The sequence below is a fragment of the Phyllobates terribilis genome, unplaced genomic scaffold (genome assembly GCF_046119375.1).
Source record: "Phyllobates terribilis strain yellow unplaced genomic scaffold, ASM4611937v1 Scaffold_1__5_contigs__length_1240528914, whole genome shotgun sequence".
Lineage (NCBI taxonomy): Eukaryota > Metazoa > Chordata > Amphibia > Anura > Dendrobatidae > Phyllobates > Phyllobates terribilis.
Window position 1 is genome coordinate 172,082,298 of NW_027362761.1, and position 27,516 is coordinate 172,109,813.

General features: G+C 44.3%; 1 protein-coding gene across 1 annotated transcript in view; it reads right to left on the reverse strand.

Moving 5' to 3' along the window:
• The window catches only part of DOCK8 (dedicator of cytokinesis 8), a 271,022-nt gene extending 264,073 nt beyond the window's left edge, over positions 1-6,949 (reverse strand). Inside the window, exon 1 of the mRNA XM_073669505.1 lies at positions 6,556-6,949. The gene's annotated coding sequence lies outside the window, so the exon portion shown is untranslated. The remainder of the gene's footprint in view (positions 1-6,555) is intronic.
• Between the last annotated feature and the right edge of the window lie 20,567 nt (positions 6,950-27,516).

Genomic DNA, 27,516 nt, shown 5'->3' on the forward strand with positions numbered 1-27,516 from the left:
AGCAGTGGCCTTAATTTTTTGCATTCATAAAAATCCTCAATTGCCCCATGAATGAGTGTTTTGACTGCGATTGCCGACATAATCCTGATACCTGGCCATAATCCGGAACAAACATTCATATAAATGCTCATTCACTGGTTATTATTAGCTAGGGTAAAAGAGACTTATGTATGTTATTTGTTAAGGGAGCACTCTAAATGGTCGCATGGAAGCTCTAAGCATGGCTACAATGGACAGGCTTTGCGCTGGCTCCTCTGGCTATCAGATCCCGATGGAGCCCTGGCCTTCACCCTTTAACCCTTGTACAGGTATCTGCAACTTATACAGGGGCACTGGGTTGTGTCCTCGGAGCAGCAGCTGGTGTAGGCTTGCAGAAAGAATGATCCGGTAGCCGAGTTAGAACCAGGAGGTACATGTAGGGACAAGATAGTAAAGCTGGAGAATAGTCAGTAAATGAGCCAAGGTCAAAATCAGGAATATCCACTGCGAATACAAGAGCAAAGTACACAGGAGTTATCTAAAGCTTGTCAATTTAGAACTGGCAATAGACAGCAAGATCTCAGGAGCTTAAATAGCTTGCAGCTCGCCAAGGCTACACTGCAGAGAGCAAACACTGACAGAAGGTATTTTTTATAGCAACTGGGTGTGATGTTAGTGCCAGTATTTTTTCCTTTGGTCCTTCAGACAGAAGTTAACAGAAGTTAACTCCTGAGCTTCCAGTCTGGACAGAACTACAAACCCCACAGGATATCGAACTAGAGTTGTTGCTCAATGGTGCACACAACGAAAGTGCAGTGCCGTCCCACAACAGAAGCAGAGACGGGAAGGGCAGACACTGATACAGATGTCACATTATCCCTGAGCTGTGACATTATTGCTATTGCATTAATGATATCACTGTGTTCATTATCCTTGTGGAGTGACACCACTGTGCATTATTCCAGTTCACTAGGGAGATCAAGTGGTGCCACATTACTAGATTTGCTATGTGGCCCTATAGTTTCTTGTTCAACCCTTGCATGAATAGTTCATTTTGATTATGTCTGGAAAATATTATTTTAAAAGTGACACAATTTTAAAATCTGCACTGACTAGTCCCATAGGTGATATATGTGCTCTATGAAATGTAGAAAGCAAGTAACAGCGATTTTTGTCCTAGCAAAGCCAGTATATGTAATAATTAGGATAATAATAATATTTACAGTTAACATAAAACAATGATAAGCACACTCTGTTATAGGGATTTTCCGGGAATATGTTTTTTATTCCCATCAGTTTGCACTGATAATAAATAAATATGAAAATTAATAACTCAGCTGTTACTTAACCTCCCCTGATCCTGCAGCTGTTCTGGTTTTTGTTGACAGGCTGCAGCGGTGAGGTCACGACTACAGCACACATGACCGCTGCAGCCATTCACTGAGCCCAGCGGTGATGCCGATGTTATTACCCTTTAATATAATAACGCAGCAATAGTTGGGATGCCGAGTTTAAATAAAACAAATGGAAAGAAACTTGGGCTCTGTCCACATCTGTGGAGCATCTCTCACAGATACCAGACAGATAATGGACAAAATAGTGCTGAATGTTGTGTTATTTTGTCAAGTGAAACGCCAGACACCGTGCTCTGTCCCTATGATGGAGCAGAACAACAGAACTAGACAACATTGGTGTGAACGGATCCTTAGATAATACCACCAGACCCGAGAACTCTCCCAGGAAATACTGTATGGAAGTGCGGTGTGTAACAATTACAACATACAAGAACTTTCATATTATCTCCATCTCCTTTGTATACCACAATACATAACCTCAGAAGGAAATTGAGAAATGTGTGAAAACAGTACAAACTTTTTCTTTGTTGCTAATTGTAATTCAGCTAAGCACAATTTGTCCAAAATCGAATCCTAAACTTGTCATAAGTGTCAGGCTGTATACAGAATATACAGATAAATAATACAAATACGTCATAGTTCTTTAATTCAATGACATTTTTTTAGAGTTCTGACAGAGGTTTCTGACTTATCTTGGTCTCCCACATGGTGACAGATGCTGGGTGACAAACCACTCATGACAACCATTACACTGCATATTGGACAAAAAGAAACTTTGTATGAAGATTGTTTCTCAGCCAAACCCTGAATGTTCCCACAACCTCATTGTTACATAGGTGAATGATTACAGTATTCTTCGCATTTTCTTTTAGAGATTCACACATAGCAAATTTGTATCAGAAACGTTTGCGACTGCCCCATTAATCTGAATTGGGCTTTCAGAAGTCCATTCACTTACTGTCAACACAGATCCATTTGCATCTATGAAACACATTTTCAGTTGAACAATTTTCTACAACAAAGACTGGCAGATGTAACTATCCCCTTATCATCTAAATCAGGAGGGGGGCAATTAATTTTTCCAATGGGCCACATGAGAGACTGTGAATGTTGTGTAGGGTAGAACCAACAACCATAAATCAACTCACACAGTATGATGTCTGCACACAGCTCCCAACATAGTATGACGCCCACACACAGCACCTCAAACAGTATGATGTCCCCATGAAGCCCCCCACACAGTATGATGTCCCCAACACAGTATGATGTCCTCACAATGCCACCTATACAGAATGAAATCCATGCAGCCCACCACGCATTATGATGTCCCCAATAAGCCCCTTAAACAGTATGACGTCCCCACACAGCATCCCATGTAGTGTCATGTTCCCACACAGCCCCCTGGTACTATGATATCCCCACACAGTCCCCACGCATTACGGTATCCACATGCTGCCTACCCACAACCACCCCGATGCACTATTATTTTCCCCACATAGCACCCCCATGTACTATGATATGCCAACACAGTCCCTCACACACTATTATGTCCATCCACGGCCCTTCCATGCAGTATGATGTCCTCACAAAGCCCTCCACACAGTATGATGTCCCAACAAAGCCTCCAATGAGAACTCACAATTAACAAATATAAAAACTATATTCACTTAACCCTGTTCCCCCGTTGCTCCGGACTGTGCAGTGTATTGAGCTCCGAGCAGCAGGCGCGATGTAGTGATGTCACCACGTCCGCTGCACTCTCAGACACACAGGCTCACTGGTGGAAGAGAGAGCTGACAGCTGTTAAATCATTTTATTCACAGTATCTACATCCCGTGGATGTAGATATCAGTGACATTGAGATGCTGGGCGGAGGATGGCCGTGTAGTGCAAGACACCACATTTTCCAGCCTTTTGGCTGTTCTGGTAAGCGGACCGGACAGAAGCAGCTGTGGTTACAGGATCTGAGGCAGTCTGGGTAATGTGATGTCCTGCCGGACTAGTCCTGGCTCAATCGCATATAATGAATGGCAACAAAGCTTGCCCCACCACTGCATTTCTTAAGAAAAAAAATGAATGTCATTACACTGGGGGAGGGGAATAGATACTTGGGGGTGCTAATCTACTGAGTGGTCTATGGTTGTCATTATACTGGGGACATAGATGTCATTATACTGGGGGGACAGTGGGGTGAAGCCAATTAATGTGATCCTAAAGGGGAGTTTGAACTTCTGACAACATTTTATGGAAGTCTAGTGTTAGTATATATAGGTGAGGTCTGCATCTAGAGACCGGAGGAGGGGGTCTGGTCTGCCTTAATATGCAAGGGGGTCTGTATGTAGGTGAGTTCTGACCAGCAGTCTGTATACAGGTTTGGGGCCTGTTTTTATTTTAAGATGTCTGATGCGTGCTCTGTATTCATCATGGGTCATATATACTTATGCCACAGGTTGGGGCATGTTCTAAATGAGTAGGGCAGCGGGCAGAAATTTTGCACGGTGCGCTGCTTTCTGTTGGGCAGAACAAGAAGCAAAAATGTGACTTTGCTTTCCTTATTTGCCCCAGTATCCATGACACAGTACTGAATCCAGCCTTTGGGTACACAGTTAGATCTATTTATCACCAAGGTATTTGTCTTCAGAAGGTTGAAAAACACTAAGGCAATAAATATACAGGAAATGTAAGCAGTTCCTCTATAAGGGTGTGACTGCAACCCTGGCACAACTTTCTTTCATGCCGAGGACAATTTGTTAAAGTTGTCACTGTCTGCACTGGACTTTTCAGAGTATTCTACCAATCAGTGGCAGAACGGACATTACAAGATGGTTTCTTTATAGTTTTTGTAGCAGTCTCCGCCAAAAGTATGATGAATTGTCTGCACCAAACCTTTTTATGTAATAGATGGGGGTTCCTTAGCAGCACCCCACCTCCACTCCCCTCCATCATCCACACAATATGCCCAATGAGGACAGAAAGAGTAGTCATCATCAGTGGCATAGTGTGCGGGGAGCACGGTGGAGGTTACTATGGGCCCAAAACTCCTAGGGCAGAAAGTTTTAAAAAGAAAAAAAAGGACTAATTAAAAGAACTATAACCTCTTCTTTTTGTATGACAATGTATGTGGTAAGATGCAGCGTCACTAGGACCAGCACAGCTGGTGCCTGTGGAGGAGCCCACCACCCTCCACCCTGAAGCTCGCAGGTAGCACAATGACGGCATTGCGCTAGCGTATGTGTACACATTAAGTATTTGGTGTAGAAATGTCTGTACCATTTCTGAATCTCTTGGCAGCAAAAAACACTGTAGCAAAAATGCACATTTTTGCTGCGGTTTTTTGTTGCAGATTTTTCCCCACTCATTAGTATGGGTGAAATCTGCAGCAAAAACTCTGGAAGAATAGACATGCTACAGATTTATATCTGCTCCAAATCTGCACTTCACAATAAGCAAAGTGTGCATGACACTTCAGGATTCTCATTCTCTTTGCTGGCATCAGGAATCCCTACAGGCTTTGTAACAAATCTGCACTGAAAGAAACGCAGCAAAAACACGTGTGCACACAGCCCAAGACTCTCAAGGGATGCTGATGGGGCATTGCTTTAAGGGGGCACTCAGGGGGCATTATCACTAGGTTATTTGGAGCAATACTTGCCTTGCCGTGAATGCTCACAACTGACATTGTGCCACTGGTCATGAGGGGACAGCATTATAACTTACATCTAATTTCTGACATTAGATGACTGTATCAAGAAATATGATGGTAGAAATAAGTAACACTTCTCATACTTATCTACACTGACACCAGCAAACCTAAATTACATAATACTACTGCTATATCACAACATAGAAGCCTGCATACTGATGAGTGATGTGGGATGAGCTATGTGTATATGTTATGAGTGATGTGATATGTGATTAGTGATAGGTGATGAGTGCTGTGATATCATTTGAGAAGAGTGATTATATGTTATGTGATATGTGATGAGAGATATGTGATAATGGATGAGTGATGTTTGTTATGAGTAGTAAGTGATGTGTGATAACTGATATGTGATGAGTGATAAATGATGTGCGATATGTGATGAGTGATAAATGATGTGCGATATGTGATGAGTGATAAATGATGTGCGATATGTGATGAATGATAAATGATGTGCGATATGTGATGAGTGATAAATGATGTGCGATATGTGATGAATGATAAATGATGTGCGATATGTGATGAGTGATAAATGATGTGCGATATGTGATGAATGATAAATGATGTGCGATATGTGATGAGTGATAAATGATGTGTGATATGTGATGAGTGATAAATGATGTGCGATATGTGATGAGTGATAAATGATGTGCGATATGTGATGAGTGATAAATGATGTGCGATATGTGATGAGTGATAAATGATGTGTGATATGTGATGAGTGATAAATGATGTGTAATGTGTGATGAGTGATAAATGATGTGTGATATGTGATGAGTGATAAATGATGTGTGATATGTGATGAGTGATAAATGATGTGCGATATGTGATGAGTGATAAATGATGTGCGATATGTGATAAGTGATAAATGATGTGTGATATGTGATGAGTGATAAATGATGTGTAATGTCTGATGAGTGATAAATGATGTGTGATATGTGATGAGTGATAAATGATGTGTGATATGTGATGAGTGATAAATGATGTGTGATATGTGATGAGTGATAAATGATGTGCGATATGTGATGAGTGATAAATGATGTGCAATATGTGATGAGTGATAAATGATGTGTGATATGTGATGAGTGATAAATGATGTGCGATATGTGATGAGTGATAAATGATGTGCGATATGTGATGAGTGATAAATGATGTGTGATATGTGATGAGTGATAAATGATGTGTAATGTGTGATGAGTGATAAATGATGTGTGATATGTGATGAGTGATAAATGATGTGTGATATGTGATGAGTGATAAATGATGTGCAATGTGTGATGAGTGATAAATGATGTGTGATATGTGAAATGCGAGGAGTAGTAAGCCATGTGTGATAAGTGATATGTGCTGTGTGCGATGTGGCTTTGGCTCTGGATGCACATGGCTGCAGATCAGTTATGTATGAGCTACTACATGTATATACAAGCTGAGACTCCCACATACTGTGCAGCCTAGCCCCAGACCCAACTCCTGCAAGTTCTGCGGGCGCACACGTGGATGCCATGAAAACAAAGCACTGACCTGTTCAGCTTGTTAGCGAAAGCCCTCCTCTCTGCGCTGGACAGCGACGCCATGCTAAGCCTCCAGTAAATGCCGCACAACTGTCGCACCGCGCTCCTTCATGCCCTGCACTGTCAGCGAGCTGTCACTCTACACTTCCGTATTCCGCTGCTGCCACCCGGAGCGGTGCTGGGGGAGGGGAGAGGAGGCCACCGCAGCACCCCTGCTGTCACTGCATTGTGTGCCCAAGGCTGTGATCACAGAGGAGCAGCGATCACATCCGAGGGTGGGAGCAGACACTGCACGGAGCACACGGGGAGATCCACGGCCGTGTCATGAGGAGGTGGCCGAGTGTACAGGGGGAGGCTCGCTCTGTGGGTGTAGCGCTGATCCTTGGACAGGTTACTACTGGCAATTAAGGAGTTAACGAGAGCCTGCTTTCTCCCCACGTGGTCTGCAGCCACTTCTGCTTTTCATAACAACTTCAGGAAGAAAACTTCTATCACTTCTGTACTTAGTTCTCTGGTTATTACTGTTATCTGTGCGTGTCTGCCTGATGTCCTCTAATCTGTCCATCCATCCAACCAACCATCCATCCGTCCATTCATTCAACTATCCAACCATTCATCCGTCCATCCATCCGTCTATTCAACCATCCTTCCATCCATCCAACTATCCATCTGTCCATTCATCCAAATATCCAACCATTCATTCGTCCATCCATCCGTCTATTCAACCATCCTTCCATCCATCCAACTATCCATCCGTCCATTCATCCAACCATTCATTTGTCCATCCATCCGTCCATACATCCAACTATCCATCCGTCCATTCATCCAAATATCCAACCATTCATTTGTCCATCCATCCGTCTATTCAACCATCTGTGCATTCATCCAACCAAAAATCCATGTGTCCAACCATCCATCCATATCTATCCAAACAAACCACAGTACACAGCAGAGCACTGTATACGCTAAGTGTGCTTTAACATTGTGTTCTGTGTCTCCGTCAGGGCATACTTCCGAAATCCCCCACAAAACGGGGTCCGGACGCATGTGCCGACGGGGCCATAGACTGCAATGATGACGGCAAAGCGAATGCGAGCTCTGCCGTGTACTTTTTTCGGGAGTGTACGCCTACAGGAGGCGGACAGTCAGACGTAGTAGACTACGACTGAGAGGCAGACTGCGTCTGAGTGTTCACCTTCTGTAGGCGTACACTCCCGAAAACAGTACACGGCAGAGCTCGCATTCACTCTGCCGTCATCATTGCAGTCTATGGCCCCGTCGGCACATGCCTCCGGACCCCGTTTTGTGGGGGATTTCGTAAGTATGGCCTGACGGAGACCCAGAAGCAAATATCGACTATATGGAACGTGAACTGCATTACTACTATAAGGAGTATATCTATGAAATTAACATACTTAGTGGCGCACATATTGGCCAATTCATGTGAGCCCACCAGTCACAGCAATGAGACCTTTCTCTGACGTTATCCTAGCCATTTCTATCATATATAAAAAGCCTCCAAACGTAAAGGGCAGGTAAGATCCAATACTGATTCTAATCCTTCATGGATCTTTATCACTATTCACCCATGTATAATATATCCATTCACCCATCCTAGAACGTGTTCTATTTCTTTGTATATTAATGTTATCTGTATATTTCTTATCTATTTCTTATCTATCTATCATCTATATATCTATCACCTATCTATCTATTACCTATCATCTATCTACCTCCTATCTATCTATCTATCTATCTATTATCTATCATCTATGTATCTATCTATCTATCATCTATCAATTATCTATCATCTATCTATGTATCTATCTATGTATCTATCTATCTACCAATCATCTCTTTTTTCACATGTCTCTCTATTTCCTACCTATCTATGGAAAAATGGAGCTCTAATCTCTATACTTGGTGCACTTTCTAGAGACATAAAGCCCCTTGCCAACCTACAAAAATTAGAAAACAAAAGCCTTTCTAATCTACAGAAGTGCAGAGCTATAATGGGCAACAACACACACCCGCTTTATGAACTGTTTGCGAAACAGAAGAGCACATTCAGCAATCGCCTAATACAACTAAGGTGTAAAAAGGAAAAATACAGGAGATCGTTTGTTCCAACAGCTATGGGGGTGTTTAACAAATGTCTGAAAAGCAATGTCTAAAGCATTCCAAATGTTATGTTATCATATGTGTCATGTTCGAGATCTGTGTTCTGCTGCTGTGATACCGCAATTTCCTCCGGGATAAATAAAGTATATCTTATCTTATCTTATCTTACATGGGGACATTTTTCATCACCTGCTATGCGACCACCAGTCCGCATTCATATTGAGTACACAATGATGTTTTATTGCATTGCTGCGTCGTCCAACATCTGTACAGAGCAGTGAGGTTCTTCAGCAGGAGCATACTACTATGTGACGCCACTATGGACACATCTTCCCTGTGGCAAAGTTGTGACACAAGAAGCGTAGAAGTGGAACTTTTAGGTTGCCTTGAAAAATATTATTTTGCAATATACTGCACAATCCACAAAAGGTTTCTCTTTGCTTTCCTGCCTTCCTGGGTGTTGTTGCCATTTACCAAAGTAAGATATCTAAAAATACTGCCTGGGCAGCTTGTAGCATGTTGGTAGTTAGCAATTTCCAGAAGCTTAGCTACATTTATACAGCACAAGTAAACATTACACAGAGGTCTGCTCTGAAGTTACTGGAGAAATAAATACTCCCTCCTGCTGCTATTTTAGGTTTAGGTGTGTACTATGGAAGCGTTACATTTTATTTTCATATTTTAACCAATTATTGCCTTTTGGTTAAAAAAAAGATGGCCGTTATGAATTTAAACATTTACTCTGTTTGTTCTAACTTATTTATGATCACTGCTTGAGAAAGGCTCCATAGAGAGAGGTGAAACGTGAGTGGTGTTGGTGAATAAAGGATCCTTACCTTTTCACTATTTTGGATGTGCTGCCTCTTTTTTCTGGCTATATATACTGCTCAAAAAAATAAAGGGAACACTCAAATAACACATCCTAGATCTGAATGAATGAAATATTCTCATTGAATACTTTGTTCTGTACAAAGTTGAATGTGTTGACAACAAAATCACACAAAAATCATCAATGGAAATCAAATTTATTAACCAATGGAGGCCTGGATTTGGAGCCACCCCCAAAATTAAAGTGGAAAATCACACTACAGGCTGATCCAACTTTGATGTAATGTCCTTAAAACAAGTCAAAATGAGGCTCAGTATTGTGTGTGGCCTCCACGAGCCTGTATGACCTCCCTACAACGCCTGGGCATGCTCCTGATGAGGTTGCGGATGGTCTCCTGTGGGATCTCCTCACAGACCTGGACTAAAGCATCCGCCAACTCCTGGACAGTCTGAGGTGCAACATGACGGTGGATGGAGCGAGACATGATGTCCCAGATGTGCTCAATCGGATTCAGGTCTGGGGAACGGGAGGGCCAGTCCATAGCTTCAATGCCTTCATCTTGCAGGAACTGCTGACACACTCCAGCCACATGAGGTCTGGCATTGCCCTGCATTAGGAGGAACCCAGGGCTAACCGCACCAGCATATGGTCTCACAAGTGGTCTGAGGATCTCATCTTGGTACCTAATGGCAGTCAGGCTATCTCTGGTGAGCACATGGAGGGCTGTGCGACCCTCCAAAGAAATGCCACCCCACACCATTACTGGCCCACTGCCAAACCGGTCATGCTGAAGGATGTTGCAGGCAACAGATCGCTCTCCACGGCATCTCCAGACTCTGTCACGTCTGTCACATGTGCTCAGTGTGAACCTGCTTTCATCTGTGAAGAGCACAGGGCGCCAGTGGCGACTTTGCCAATCCTGGTGTTCTGTGGCAAATGTCAAGCGTCCTGCACGGTGTTGGGCTGTGAGCACAACCCCCATCTGTGGATGTCAGGCCCTCATACCACCCTCATGGAGTCGGTTTCTAACCGTTTGTGCAGACACATGCACATTTGTGGCCTGCTGGAGGTCATTTTGCAGGGCTCTGGCAGTGCTCCTCCTGTTCCTCCCTTGCACAAAGGCGGAGGTAGCGATCCTGCTGCTGGGTTGTCGCCCCCTCCACGTCTCCTGGTGTACTGGCCTGTCTCCTGGTAGTGCCTCCAGCCTCTGGACACTACGCTGACAGACACAGCAAACCGTCTTGCCACAGCTCGCATTGATGTGCCATCCTGGATGAGCTGCACTACCTGAGCAACTTCTGTGGGTTGTAGAGTCCGTTTCATGCTACCATGAGTGTGAAAGCACAGCCAACATTCAAAAGTGACCAAAACATCAGCCAGAAATCATTGGTACTTAGATGTGGTCTGTGGTCCCCACCTGCAGAACCACTCCTTTATTAAGTGAGTCTTGATAATTGCCAATAACTTCCATCTATTGTCTATTCCATTTGCACAACAGCATGTGAAATTGATTGTCAATCAGTGTTGCTTCCTAAGTGGACAGTTTGATTTCACAGAAGTTTGATTTACTTGGAGTTATATTCTGTTGTTTAAGTGTTCCTTTTATTTTTTTGAGCAGTGTATATATACACGCACACTATACACACACACACTATACATACACACACTATACACACACACACTATACATACACACACTATACACACACACACACATCCACACATCAAGCATTGATGACCTATCCTAAGCATAGTCCATCAGTGGTAAAGTCCTGGACAACCCCTTTAAATGGTTGCTGAAATTGAGAAAAAATTCTCAGAATGCTGTAAAATAGTTAATTAATAATTTCCACCTTACCGATGCCCTACAACTAGTGTTGAGCATTCCGATACTGTAATATCGGGTATCGGCCGATATTCGCGGTATCGGAATTCCGATACTTAATTCCGATACTTTTACAATATCGGATACCGGAATCGGAAGTTCCCATAATGCCTGCGCTCTGTAGTGTCTGTGAAGGATGACAAGTTGGATGGCAGCGCGATCCAGCCTGTCATCAGAATGCCATCCCAGCGGGGGAGAATTCTCCTGATTGTTTAAAAGCCGGCGGGCGGTATAAAGCCGCCGGCTTTTAAACAATCACACAGCCCCATACTGCTTCCCCGCAGCCTCCCACCCCGATCCTCCGCTCCCCTCGCCACCTCCCATCCCGATCGTAAGTTAGGACCGGGCGGGGAGCGCAGCTCCAAGGAGCGGGGAGTGAAGGACCCGGGCGGGGAAGCCGGCAGTGAAAAGACTTCACCGCCGGCTTTCCCGTTCTGTGCTTTCCCGCCGGTTATTTCAAATGAACAGCTGAGGTATCAGGTGATGCCGATCAGCTGTTCATTTGAAGTCGCCGCGGTGCCCTCAGAGGGTTCATGTGAGTTCATGCTTGACTGCATGAACTCACATGAACTTTCCCACGGCCGCACAGGTCAGCCTCACCTCCCAGACCCGTCATGATTAGTGTGTGTGCGGGGTGTGTGCGCGATGTTTGTGCGGGTGTGCGCGGTGTCTGTGCGATGTGTGCGGGTGTGTGCGTGCAGGCAGACATAGGCCGATGTGACACTACTACTCCCATCGGCCTATGTCTGTCCCCCGTCCACTCCTGCCAGCAGGATCAGCTCAATGGGAGCAGTAGTTCCCATCAGACTGATCCTGCTATTTAAATTGCCCTACTGTGTCCCCAATAAATGTTAAATACACGTCATTGGTGGCCAGTGGTTACCTAAAAGAAATTAGTTCATACATTACCTGTCCCCGCCGATCGCCACCTAAAATAAAGTAAAAAATAAAAAACTACACCTATACTCACCAAGACACCTAATTCCCCGAAGCCATCGATCTCCTGTAATAAAATATAAAATAATAAACCACAACCTTATCCTTACCCCTCCGTAGTAGTCCACGAGTGTCCCACGAAGATCTCCAGTTCAGAGCAGCCACATAGAATGTGACCGCTCTGAACCGCTGCCGCCGCTAGAATGACAGCATAAGCGGGTTCACCGGAGTTCAGGCAGCGCTGCTCCGGTTAGCTGCTTTACGGCCCTGCTGTATAGTGAGAAATTCCCACGGTACAGCAGTGCCGTAAAGGAGGTCTCCGGAGCTGCGCTGACTGAATGCACTCCGGTGACCTCAGTCAGTGGCTCCCGCTGCCGGGAGCGGACGTGTTCCCGGCAGCGTGAGCTTACAGCAGCCATGCACAGCTGTCACCATCTCCAGATGTGACAGCTGTGCATGGGAGATCAGCGCAGGAACGTGGACAGGTAACTATTATTTTTAGTAAACTAAGAATTAAATAAAATTGTGTGTTTTATTTCAAATAAATTATTTTTTTCTGGGTGTAGTGTGTGTTTTTTCTTTTTAACACTTTGTAGGTTAGTAATGGGGGTGTCTTATAGACGCCCATCATTACTAACCTGGGCTTCATGGCAGCTGGCGCTGACATGAACCCCACCACTATTACCCCCTGCCACCGCACCAGGGCAGCGTGGAAGAGCGAGGCTAAGTGCCAGAGTTGGCGCATCCTATGGATGCGCCATTTCTGGGGCGGCTGACGACTGGTGTTTCTAGCCTGGGAGGGGGCCAATATTCATGGCACCCTTCCTGGGCTATTAATATCAGCCCCCAGCTGTCTGCCTAGCCTTTGCTAGCTATTAAAATAGGGGGGACCCCACGTCATTTTTTTTGGGGGGGTCCCCCATTTTAATAGCTAGTAAAGGCTAGGTATTCAGCTGGGGGCTGATATTAGTAGCCTGGGAAGCTCCGTGGGTTTTACCCCCTTCCCAGGCTTCAAACATCTGCCCCAGCCGTCTGCTTAACCTCCGCTAGAGACTAAAATTAAGGGGAACCCCACGCCAATTTTTTTTTAAATAAATCCTTTATTTTAACACTAAATGACAAGTACAGTAATCAACACTATCACTGTACTTCATATATATGTGACTGACATGTTTCTATCTATCTAATCTATGTGTGATTCTCTATTCTTTCTATTCTAAATTGTCGGGTACAGATGCTGAATTGCCGGCCGGCTTTCTTAAAGAGACGGTGCATGAAAACACTATTATTTTTTTAAATAAATCCTTTACACTAAATGACAAGTACAGTAAGCAACACTGTCACTGTACTTCTTATATATGTGGCTGACATGTTTCTATCTATCTAATCTATGTGTGAAGCTATATTCTGTCTGTTATAAATTGTCGGGTACCGCTGCTGAATTGCCGGCCGGCTTTTTTAAAGAGACGGTGCACGAAAACACTAATATTTTTTTTAATAAATCCTTTACACTAAATGACAAGTACAGTAAGCAGCACTGTCACTGTACTTCATATATATGTGACTGACATGTTTCTATCTATCTAATCTATGTGTGATGCTCTATTCTTTCTGTTGTAAATTGTCGGGTACCGGTGTATGCCGCTGATGAATTGCCGGCTTTTCATGTCATTCTACATTATTCTTAGTTGTTTTACTTCATGTAGAATTAACCTACAAGGAAAGAAAGGGTTTATTTTCATTCCGATATTTGTGTCCCATTGACTTGCATTGGTTTCCGGTATCGGAATCGGCGATATCCGATACTTTTTGGGTATCGGCCCGATCCAATCCGATACGATATTTCCTGATATCGGAAGGTATCGCTCAACACTACCTACAACTCCTGACTAGATACTTCCGGGATAGGACCTTACTCATGCCCCACCACTCCTTTCCTGATACTTCTGGGTTCTTTTCCAGTTTTTGTATTTTCTGCTCAGTCTAGATCACAGGTGCACAACCTCTTTTGGTCCCAGAGCCAAATTTTGTACCACTCCCAAGGGCCACATAAAATTTGAAGGGGTATTTTGATCCAAGGCATATATCAACATTACTATATATACCATAATCTAATAAGTGGGCGTTCCACTTCTGTAACTTTCACTATTCTAGACAATTCCCCTATTTAGCATTCCAAAAAAAAGGAGTCAAGAAGACCATACAGTGAGCGCAGCTATCCTCATACTTTTTGAGAGGAGTAAGAGATAGCTAAGGGCAGCACAGAATTGCACCGGAGGCCGGATGTGGCCCCTGGGCCACAGCTTATGCACCCCTGGTCTAGATTGACATGTGACCACTGGAGCCAATCAGTGGGTGTAATTGTGATGTGTTGGTGACCTCTGCGGCCAGTGCTTAGCTGTGATGGTCACATGTATGTCTGAACTGAGCACTAAGCAGAGACCAGCAGTTTTCATGAATTCTCTCTTAACTATCTGGGATCAGGCAGGAGGATGTCTGTATTTTATAGGCACAGTATAATTTAATAGACAAGTATGCCACCACATTTTTAAAAAAATAATGTTTGAGAAAAAAAAAAGTTAAAATTATTTTGATATGTTCAATGTGAGGGCGATATACCCCTCTAGAAGTTAAGTGAGGCCAAAACATCTCCAAGAAGAACAGATGTAGAACTGTATATTATAGACTTGGGCAAGCACCTGCAATAAGAAGCCTAAAAGCCTGTGAACACTGACCTACCAGAAATAAAGTCATTGCAGGAAGTAAAACAGATGTCAGGTTATCGTTAGTGAGCAAGAACAAAGAGAGGAACCTGAAAAGTACGGTGTACAATGTAAATTAACAGGATGCGGGGCTTGATGACTCTACAAACTACATAAATATGAAAAAAAACAAAGAAATATGGATTGTCCGGAAATAGATAAAAGGATCTCCCTTTTTTGCTTGCACAAGTGCAACTATTGTCCTTGGCAATGTCTGGTATAGTTCCTCCATGGTCATGTTTACAACACAAGAACAATGCAAAATAAAATGGGCACTGGGTAGGGAGCTAAGTAGGTAGTAACTGGGAAACACTTTTCAGTTTCCCATAGAAAACAATGTGATTGTAGCTCTCATTTTTCAGTGGCCCTCTTGAAAATATCACCTATGAGAAAATTGTTCTTAGGTCTTAGCACTCTGCTCCTCTGCCTCCCAGATTCCTGTTTGCCGGGGGAAGTTTGCTGCTTGACAATTCGGACCAGCGGCATGGTTGCGCTGCAGAGATAAAGCCAACTTTTCTTCAGTACTTAAAAACCCCTAATGAAAAAGCTTGTAAGCACAACACATGCTCGGCCGCACTGCTACACTGCAGTGGTGGTTATTAAACTTGATGAGCATAAAATAAAACAATTAACAATCCCTCCATTCTTGAGAACAGAGAGGATTTTTAATAAGTTTAAAATTGCAAAGATGCTTGTTGCAATTCTAACCATTATTCGAGTGGAGACAACCCCTTTAAAACATAAAAGTAAAGAATAATTATTCATATGCATTTCGAATAAAAATCTAAGTAAAAGTACGCATGAATTTCATGATACTCAGGGGCGTAACGATCGCGGTTACAGAGGGTGCGACCAGGCCGGTGGATGGCCTGCCCACACCAGCACCAATTTTACCTGGATGAGCGTCCTCTGACTCACATTCAGCTGAAATGTATTGCAGTGCAGAGACTTGACGGCTCCCTGCACTGCAATACACGCTGCCGACCAATCAGAGGCTGGCAGCAGACGTCTGCTTCCAAAGAAGGAAACCTTAGGCACAAGGAGATTCTTGCCAAAATAATTTTAATTCATAAAGCCAATACGTATGAGACTGAATTCAATAAACCACCATTTCGGCCGTTTGGCCTTTATCAAGGTTATCTGTATAACAAATTATCAGATTTTAGGAAATAAGAAGAAAAGAGCAAAAATCAGTCTAAAAAGAAAAAAACACACATCAGGCATGTGTGTATGCACTATATAACATAATGTATACATAAGTCGAGCATAAGTAGCATCTTGTCAGCAATTAATAAGCATAATGTAGACACTTTCATGTCCAAGTAAAGATTCACTCTAGGAGAGAAAATCAGGTGATGTTTATTGATATGGCAATCAATAGAGCATAGAAAAGGTCAGGTCATTGGTATCATCAGGATAAGATAATGTGAAAAGAATAGGACCCTAGATGATAAGTCCCCAAAAGGAAGGAAAAAAAAAAGAAATCTAACACAAACCGAGTCTAAAGGTACCGTCTCGCATAACAACGCACCAGCGATCCCGACAACGATGTGACCTGGCCGATATCGCTGGTGCGTCGCTAAGTGATCGCTGGTGAGCTGTCAAACAGGCAGGCTCACCAGCGATCAGGGGAGCAGCGACATCGTGGAAAGAATCTTTCCACGATGTCCTGCTCCTGGTTACCAGCCTGCTGCTGAAGCGGGAGCAGGCTGGTAACCATGATAAACAGCGGGTTACTAGGGGCACACGCGCACTTAGTAACCCGCTGTTTATCATGGTTACCACTCTGCTACGGTGAGCGGGAGGTTACCACTCACCGTAGCACAGTGGTAACCATGATAAACAGTTGGTTACTAAGTGCGCGTCTGCCCCTAGTAACCTGCTGTTTATCATGGTTACCAGCCTGATCACTGCTCCCCCTGGTCACACACAGCGATGTGTGCTGACCAGCGGGAGGGCAAGGACCAAAAAATGGTCCAGGACACTTTGCAGCGATCAGCGACCTCACAGCAGGGGCCTGATCACTGCAAAGTGTCACACATAACGACATTGCTGGTGAGGTCGCTGTTGCGTCACCAAAACCGTGACTCTGCTGCGATCTCGCTAGCGATCTCGCTATGTGAGACGGGGGCTTAACATAAACCGAGAAAAGAAGGTAAGTAAAAGTGATGATTATCTGACTAGAGTGCTTGGCTGTGAATGATATAAGGGCCATAATATAGAAGATTAATACATGATGAAAATAAAGATACTCTTGCCTAATAGTAGTAAATGTGTCATGGGGTTACCGTTCCAGAGAACTGCAGAGTTCTGGGCATAGTTCACATACACTGGGTCGAAGCTCCTCTCCAGTTTATTAACTCACTGCTTTTGCCAGCAATACGGGAGTTCATCTGGGTTTCCGGGTTTTCCTGAGATTCTGGTCTCTCAGTTGATTTGGGTTAACTACTCTTCCCTTCTATATAGACTCAGCTCTACAGTGTCCATTTTAGGACATGATCAGATATCAAAATCAAACATCAGAATGATGTCAGTTTGAGGCTAAATACCCTGTCTGAGAAGTGATTTTGACAAGTTACTTTGATAAGGGACTTTTACAACTGTAATAATGATAATAATAAGTCACTGATCCCTGATGGGACTTGAACCCAAAACTCTATGTCTAGAAGCCAGTGCACTAACCATTGAGCTATAAACTCAGTTGAAAAAATCTAGTCATTCTATTTGGTTATGGGATTTTCAGTGCAAACCTGTCTGAAACTCAATGGGACTTTAACAAATACCTACTCAATGCCAAATTCAAATGATGTGTGAATTTGATATGTGAGTCTGATGTGTGACTTTCTTCAAACATCAGAATCACAATGACTTTTAGTCACCACCCTGATAATTTTCATGATTGATCTCATAAGACAAGAAAAGCTGCCAGTCTCTATGTGTTGACCAGATGGCTTAATGGTAAAGCTTCAGCCTTTGATACTACAGTGTCTGGATTCAAATCCCAATAGTACTAGCATTTTTTTTTGCTTAGTTAGCACATAAACTACAGGGGTCTTTTACTTTTAATATCTGACATTCCGATTGCCATCCTGACGTGTTAAGAGTTTCAGACACGCTGTCTATTTGCATGGTAAATTACATAGCCAAAGTAAATTGGGAGTTTGCAGCCAGTACTTGGGTGGATGGAAAGAAAAATTTACAATAAAGACATTTTATCATTAGACCCTTTAAGAAATTATGCAAATGTACAGTCACTTGGAAATAGATATGTAGTAAATTAGTGCCTCCCAATTTACTTTGGCTATGTGATTTACCATGCAAATAGCGTGTCTGAAACTCTTAACACGTCAGGATGACAATCGGAATGTCAGATATTAAAAGTAAAACAGCCCTGTAGTTTGTGTGCTAACTAAGCAAAATTTAAAAAAAAAAAAAAAAAAAAGAAAAAAAAAAGCTCAATGGTTAGTGCACTGGCTTCTAGACATAGAGTTTTGGGTTCAAGTCCCATCAGCGAACGTGACTTTTTTTTTTATTATTACAGTTGTAAAACTCCCTTATCAAAGTCAGATATCAAAGTCACTTGTCAAAGTCGCTTGTCAAAATCACATATCAAAGTCACATATCAAAGTCACACATCAAAGTCACACATCAAAGTCACTTGTCAAAATCACTTGTTAAAATCACTTGTCAAAATCACTTCTCAGACAGGGTATTTAGCCTCAAACTGACATCATTCTGATGTTTGATTTTGATATCTGATCGTGTCCTAAAATGGACACTGTACTTCCTGGGGTGTCAGTGATCAGTTCTTCTGCCTGACTTGGAGAGTGAAGAAGGAGCGTTGTGTATAGGAGCTTGGAGGTTTACTTAGCTATCGTGGTTGCTGTTTTGCTGCATGTTTACCTGCATTCTCTCCTTTTTGGTTTCCCCTTGTTAACTCCCTTGTGTTTCCTCTATGGCTGAGTGAGCATTTTCTGTGACTGCTATTTGTGTTTATTCTATTCTGGGTTTTTTTGTCTGTATTTCCCTGTCTTGTCACAGTATCATTATTTTGTACTTGGTGTGATCCTTTTTAAGACCCCCTTCTTCCTCCCCTTTTTTATATATCCATGTCCCCTATGTGTATTCATGGTTTTATGATTTTTTAATAAACCTATGAGTATTAATCCTTTGTGGAATATTCTCCATGTGATTGCACCATATTTGGAAAATTCAACAATTTATTGGTTACTCTTTCTTCCACGGGAGCGCCTCCAGAATCCATTTGTCTCAATTATTTTATACTGTCTTCCTCCCTGGGGGGAGAGGGGGTCACTGTCAGGGCCTGCGCAGGAGATAATGAGACGCTGGCGGCTCAGGCCTCCTCACCATCAGAGGTACCCATGAGATAAGGGAACGTCATGGCCCCCTTAGTATGGCAGGGACAGGTGCGGGTCCTAACACTCAGCCATTTCCCGGTTTCGCCATTTTACGGTGTGACAGTATCACTTACCTTTAAAAAATTTTCCCAAGATGGACCCCATTGCTGCGTTGGCTGGAGAATTGCAGCAACTCAATTTAGAGGTGACAGACCTCCGCTCAGCCGGCATCTAGCACCCCCCTCATGGCCACTGCGGGGGTTGTTACATCTCTACAAACCCTGGTAGAGCCTAAGATTGCCTTACCTGACAGGCTCTCTGGGAAGCTTGTAACCTTCAGGGAGGCCTGTAAGTTGTATTTTAGGTTGCGTCCCCACACTTCAGGTTCAGAAGAGCAGAGGATTGGGATAGTAATCTCGCTCCTACAGGGTGATCCTCAGTCCTGGGCATTCTCTCTTCCCGCAGGCGCCTTACTGCTAAGGACTGTGGAGGAGTTTTTTCGTGCCTTAAGTCATGTGTATGATGATCCTGACCACGTCTCTCTGGCCGAATCCACAATACGTCACCTCCGGCACGGAGACCGGCAAGTAGAGCAGTACTGTTCTGAGTTTCGGAGGTGGGCCACCAATACAAAGTGGAATGACCCCGCACTTCACAGTCAATTTTATCAGGGACTATCTGCGAAGATTAAAGATGCCTTTGCTCTATAGGAGGCAGTGGCCACACTGGAGGCAGCTATGTCTCTGGCGATTCGTGTGGACTGTCGCCTGCGCCAGAGACATAATGAGACGCTGTTGTTTAAGGGAAATTCGTATTCAGGAATACCAGAACCCGAGTCCCCAGGGGAATCCATGCAACTAGGTGGCACTGTTCGTCCATTTGGGCTCACAGCAGTAAGGCGTCAGGGGTTTACATGTTTTTTCTTTGGCAGGAGGGGTCATTATGCGAATGTGTGTCCTTCTAGAAAAAGCCGCCGGAAAACTAATGAGCCCGGGTTGTGGGGAGGTTGGCAACTCGGGTGTACTAGTTTCCTCTGTAGGTAGGCCACAATTTTTTTTACCGGCCGAGATTTATCTTGGCGAAAGTAAGGTCATCATTGCGGCTTTTCTGGACTCAGGGGCGGGGTTTAATTTAATAGATGCAGGGTTCGTCCAGGCCGATACCCATTATTGCAATAGTCTCCGCGCCTTTGAGCCAGGGGACTTTCACTCAGATCGTCCGAGGGATGAGTTTACAGATTGGGGCTATGCATTCCGAATCTATTTATTCCTATGTGTTCGGAGGATTGCCATCTCCTTTAGTTCTTGGACTACCCTGGCTCACGTTACATAACCCAGTGCTTGACTGGTGAACTGGAGAGGTGGCTAAGTGGAGTGAGTATTGCCAGGAACATTGCTTGGGCACCCGGCTAGCTGGGGTGGGTGTCCATATTTTGCCGTAGTTCATTTCGGATTTTGGGGACGTGCTCTCTGAGGAGGGAAGTCAGGAGCTACCTCCATATTGCCCATACGACTGCGCCATAAGTCTCGTTCCTGGGGCTCAGGCTCTGCATCAGCACCCGGCGCACCCGGGCAAGTGCCGGGGCCCTGAGCAGGCGGGGGGGCCCACTCGCCGTTGTGCACCCTGGCGCGCTATGGGATCCGTGAGCAGAGGAGAGCTTTGCCAGCGCCCCCCTTCCGCTTGCTTAGAGCACCGGCACAATACTTACCTCTCCACGTGCCCCGCAGCAGGTCCAGTGTCTTCTGCGGCTGCTGCACTGTGATGTCTCAGGTCAGAGGGCGCGATGACATCTTTCCACGGTGCCCTCTACTGAGCAGTCACAGCGCAGAGCGGGAATATGGAGGCGCGGCTGAGGAGTCCGGAGCAGCGGCAGCGATTAGAGCAGCGACAGCAGGTGAGGTATTTGATTTTTTTTTTTTTTTACGGAGGCAAGGGGCACCTGCATAGGGCCCAAACATCATGGGGCATTATATGGGGGCCCAGCCTTCATGGGGCATTATATGGGGGCACAGCCTGCATGGGGCATTATATGGGGACCAGTATTCTGTGTGGAGCGTTATATGGGGGCCAGTATTCTGTATGGAGCGTTATATGGGGGCCAGTATTCTGTATGGAGCGTTATATGGGGGCCAGTATTCTGTATGGAGCGTTATAAGGGGGCCAGTATTCTGTATGGAGCGTTATAAGGGGGCCAGTATTCTGTATGGAGCGTTATATGGGGGCCAGTATTCTGTATGGAGCGTTATATGGGGGCCAGTATTCTGCATGGAGCATTTTATGGGGGCCAGTATTCTGCATGGAGCATTTTATGGGGGCCAGTAACCTGTATGGAGCATTATATGGAGTCCATTATTCATTATGGAGCAATATATGGGGCCCATAATACTGTATGGAGGACTTAGTGGTGCCCATAATATTAAGTATGGATGACTATATTGTCCGGTCTGCACTGTGCGCTGCGAGGATTCGCCGGTTTCTGAGCTCTTGTAGAATTTGCAATAGATATCACTCATGTAATGTAAGAAGTGAAATCTTTGGCACTATATTATATCTATATTTCTCTGCGGTATCTGTGCATCATGAATCGTGGTATGTGTTAAAGCGGCCCACTGAGACTCTTTCGCCCAGGGCCCACAAAAACCTGGAGCCGGCCCTGCTGGGGCTAAGCTGCCTAAGTGTAAACTATATAACATCTCTGGGTCAGAGAGACAGGCCATGAAGGAGTATATCACAGAGAGTCTGGCAAAGGGGCATTTCAGGCCCTCGTCATCACTCATTGCTGCTGGGTTCTTTTTTTGTAAAGAAAAAAGACGGGGGGTTACGCCCGTGCCTTGATTTCCGTGAGTTGAATCAGATCATGGTCCGGGATCAATACCCCCTTCCAATCATCACGGACCTCTTCAATCAGATTGTGGGACCTAAATGGTTCTCAAATTGGACCTCAAGGGGCGTATAATCTTATTCGCATGAAGAAGGGGGATGAATGGAAGACCGCTTTTAATACTCCGGAGGTTCATTATGAGAACCTTGTTATGCCTTTTGGATTATGTAATGCCCCTGCTGTATTTCAACATTTTGTTAATGACATTCCCTTCCTCCCTGGGGAGAGAGGGGGTCACTATCAGGGCCTGCGCAGGAGATAAGGAGAAGCTGGCGACTCAGGCCTCCTCACCATCAGAGGTACCCCTGAGATAAGGGAACGTCAGGGCCACTCTACTGTGGCAGGGACAGGTGCGGGTCCCAACACTTCCCGGTTTCGCCGTTTTACGGCGTGACAAAATGGAGTCAGCATAAACATGTACAGTACCTGAGTAGCCCTTCTTTGCTTGTCATAACGGGAGGAGCATGGCAGTGACATCATGTGCTGCCTGTGCCGGCACACTGAAGCCAGCTGCCAGCTGCTATGCCGGCTATAGAGGAGGATGTCGCATGTTGGGGGAGCAGAAGAAGGTAAGAATAATCATTTGTTTCTTTTTAAAATGTGCTGGAGAAGAACAGAAGGGGTCAGGATGGGGGGCATTATGCCATGATGGTGGCATTGTACCAGGATGGAGGACATTATACGAGGAAGGGGGACATAATACCAGGAAGGGACCCAGGATGGGGGACATTATACCAAGAAGGAGGCCAGGATGGGGAACATTTTTAAATGATGGGGGGGAGTATGGGGGCATTACTGGAAGGGGCCAGAATTGGACATTGTGGAAATTGTCCAGGATGTAAGACCTTATTATAAGAATGGGCCCAGGATGGGGGACATTATTAAACAAAGGGCCCAGGAAAGGGGACATTATACCACGAAGGGGCCCAGGATGAAAGAATTGTTATAGCATGGGGCCTAGGATGAAGGGCATTATTACTGGAAGGGCCGTGGATGGGGGGCATTATTACTGGAAGGGGCCAGGATGGGGACATTACTAGAAGGGGCCATGATGGGGACATTGTTTCATGATTGGGAACATTGTACCAGGAGAGGCTCAGGATGGAGGAATTGTTATAGCATGGGGCCTAGGATGGAGTGCATTATTACTGGAAGGGCCCTGGAGGGGGGCATTATTACTAGAAGGGTCAGGATGGGTACATTACTGGAAGGGGCCCAGGATGGGCGACATTATTCCTGGAAGGGAACCAGGATGAGGGACATTATTACAGCAAGGGCCAGGATGGGGGAGACTATTACAGGAAGCAGCCATGACAGGAGACATTATTACATGGGGTGCTAACACCCATGTCTTTATAGGATTTAGAACGCTACAAGGCCCCATACATCTTATGATCATACAAGTGGGGCCCAGGTCTAAATTTTGCACCAGGGCCCAATCGGACTCTAATCACACCACTGATTGATACTCTTATTATTTCTGAGAATCTATGTCAGCAGACTTTACTGCTTATAAAAGTCTGCCTCCTTGTGACCTGGAAGATTAGCTTCAGACCTAGGTGCTTTTGCCAATCTGAAATATAATGTTCAGATCTGCTGGTGCTTTTCTGCCAGAAGAGGTTTCATGTCAAAAAGTATTAAGCATACTGTAATTGTAGAAATAATAACACAACTAACTGGCATATTATTAAGTATCTAAGTTAGGGTATTTTTTATTTTAGTACCTACCCAGCGTCAACAAATATGGGACATTAGGAAATAAGCATATTGGGGCATTTATCATAAGTATCTATAATAGTGCTTCTTAAATGAGTTGTCCAGTACTTTTAAAAATATGCCAATGTGTTTTAATGATAAATAGAAGCTTCTTTCTAATTACCTCCTGGTGCTGTTTCTGCCTGTGAGCGGCGCTATTGGTGGCCGCTCACAGGCAGCACGTGACCCCCGGCTGCAGCCGGCTCTGACATCCGCCGACGTCACGACAAGTCCAGGCTGCAGCCGAGGGTCCCTCTTCCACGTTCCACCGGTGGCTGCTGGGTTGTGGGCGGGATTATTCCCCTGCGTCACACCCGGTATCCACCGCACGCTCTTTCTGTCTCCATTCATTGGGAAAGCGTGCGGTGGATGCTAGGTGTGACGCGCTGGGTAACCCCGCCCACAACCCAGCAGCCATCGCGGGGACCCCAGCGCTGAGTCACGCCTCACTTGATGTGACGCCAGCGGGGTATCACGTGCTGCCTGTGAGCGGCCACCGATAGCGCCGCTCACAGGCAGAAACAGCACCAGGAGGTAATTAGAAAGAAGCTTCTATTTAGCATTAAAACACATTGGCGTATTTTTAAAAGTACTGGACAACCCTTTTAAAGTAATGAGGTGCCCCCTTGTTGGTGGGGTGCAGATGGGGAGGCAGTTTTCAAAGATCACATGCTGCACAGTCCTTTCTATGGCTGCAGCGTTCTCTAATTTAGGAACATAATTGAGTCACTGTGTACTGATTTTATTGTTGCATTCACATGTTCAGTATTTTACACCAGTATTTGTAAGCCAAAACCAGGATTGTTTCTATTATACTTTTCCTCTGATTGTTCCACTCCTAGTTTTGGCTTAAAAATACTGATGTAAAATACTGACCAAATACTGAACGTGTGACTGTGGTCTAGTGAATTCAGGAGACAACAAAAAAGGGAAAATTGAGAGACATTTTTAATTTTAGTCATGACTTCTGCTACAAATGGTGAGGTTCCTCCATCATTATGATCTGTCTTGTGAGGCCCTAGTAGAAAACATTTTTTGAACCCTGGTCTATAAAAATCAGACTCTTACCTTTTTACTTAAAGGGAATTTATCACCAAGTTTTTGCTACCTCATCTGAGATCAGCATGTTGTAGGGGCAGAGACCCTGATTCCGGCGATGAGTCACTTACTGGGCTGCTTGCTGCAATATTGATACAATCAGATTAATCTGCTGCAGATCCACCAGCTCTCTGAATGCTGAAGTCTGTATAACCTCGCCCCCAGTACTGATATACAGCTTTCTGTGTACACTGTGCATAGGCAGAAAGCTGACAGTTAGTGGTTAGCATGAGGTAATACAGGGATCATGAATATAGAGGACTACATGGCAGCAACTTTACTAGTCCTGTAGTGATGATCTCCTGCTGATAAAACAGTGATTTAGTGAATCAGATGGGTGGGCATGACCACTTCCCATCCTGCTTCCTCCCCAGCTCCGCTCCATTTCAGCGGAGCTGAACCAAAGTGTGGTTAAAACATGAAAAGTCGCAGTTTATTTGTGCATCTCAGCGCTACACAGACATTTTTTAACTTTTCAAAGCTTTTATGGCACTTTTGTTGCGTAAAAGTTTTAATGAATTGGCCTCTGTATGTGCAAAAATACATTTCTGACATTTTAAAAACATATCAGTCACCAATACAGCCACCTTCTTTTTAATAACAGTCATGACCCATCCAGCCACTGAGTCTGTCAGTTTCTTAATCTGTTGACTATCAACTTTTTGGGCAGCACCAACCACAGCCTCCCAAACAATGTTCAAAGAGGTGTTATGTTTTATTTCACCATAAATATCCTATTTAAGAAGAGCCCACAAGTTCTCAATAGGGTTTAGGGTGATGAAGTGACCATGTTATTATTTTTCATCTTTAGGACCTTTACTGGCAGCCAAGCAGTGGAGACTTCAATGCATGTGATGGAGCATTGTCCTGCATAAAAATCATGGTTTTGTTAAAAGATGTAGACTTTTTCCTGTACCACTCTTTGCAGAAAGTGTCTTCTAAAAACTGGCAGAAGGTTTGGGAGTTGATTTTTAGCCTATTTTGAACCCGAAAAGGTCCAAGCTCATCTTTAATAATAGCAGCCCATAGCAGTACCCCGCTTCCACCTTGTTGGCATCGTAATGGAAGTGGAGGTCTGTGGCCGTTACTTATCCAGTCAAGGGCCCATCCATCTGGCCGGTCAAGAGTCATTCTCGTCCATAAAACCTTTGAAAAATCAGTTTTTTTTTAAACCTTGTTTTTATTGAATAGAAAAATTGACATACATCAATGCAAATATTACCCGAAGCATACACTAATGACAAAGAAAAACAAAAGCCTACTATCATATGTATGCTTTACTCTTATTGGATGGTGGGTAGCAAAGTACCTATTCCAGGCATAATTACTTTGATTCAAAAGGAAAATAAATCAAAAACTGGGAAGGGGGAGGGGAGAAGAGAACATGTCTGAAACAAGTACATCTCTTACATATTGATCACCCAACATGGGTGCGTAACTTTAAACTCTCTAAGAGTTGTGCAGGACCCACTGACACCAGAGTAGACTCCAACACCCAGAAGCGTCTCTACGCAGTGGTTTTCTCAGAAATATTTCTATATAGGCGCTTCTCCTAATGTCATCCTGAATGCGTTGTGGTAGCAGGGAGATGAAACTTTCCCAAGTTTCAAAAAAGGACTGCACCCTTCCCTCTTTATGCAAGGAGACCTCAGCCCAATTCATCTGAAGCAGAAACGACAGTTTGTCTAGAGAGATCTTGAAAGGAGGAGCTTGGTCGTGGATCCATACCTGCAGAATGGCTTTAATACCAGCTGCTGCCACCAAATGTACTAGTTTATGGGCCCCTGGAGAGCATGTGTATTTATCTGGCTTTAAATATCCAAAGATGGCCCATAGAGGCTCATCAGGAGCAAAGTTTGTCAGGTGCATGGTGGTGAACTGTCGCACTCTGTGTCAAAAAAATAACTGGCTTGTAGGGTTGCTTGTTTTTAGTCAGGGTAGCTAACAATTAGCCTGTCTTATTTCCCCAGCGGTAAAATTTATTTTGGGTTAATAGGACCTGCCAGTGTGATTGGGAATGTATAAGAGTCCAGGAGATGTTTGGCCATAGAATAAGCTTGTTGTGCATCAAGGGATGGAGACAGGGCAAGCATTGTCTAAGTCCAAAGGAAGGGGGTTATGTAAGGCGTCAAATTTCTTTCTGTGTGCTTTCCTCCTACATGACAGATAACCGACGATATGGCCTTTCATAAGGGCCTTAGAAGTGGCCCAAAGTAAAGGGATATTGTCAGTGTGGATGATATTGTCATCTAGGAAGTCATTCCAGTGTAATTTATGAAAAGCTTTGAAATCATCTGATTCTGCCAGGTAGGACCGAAACCTCCAATGTCCCGTCCGGGGGCAGGTC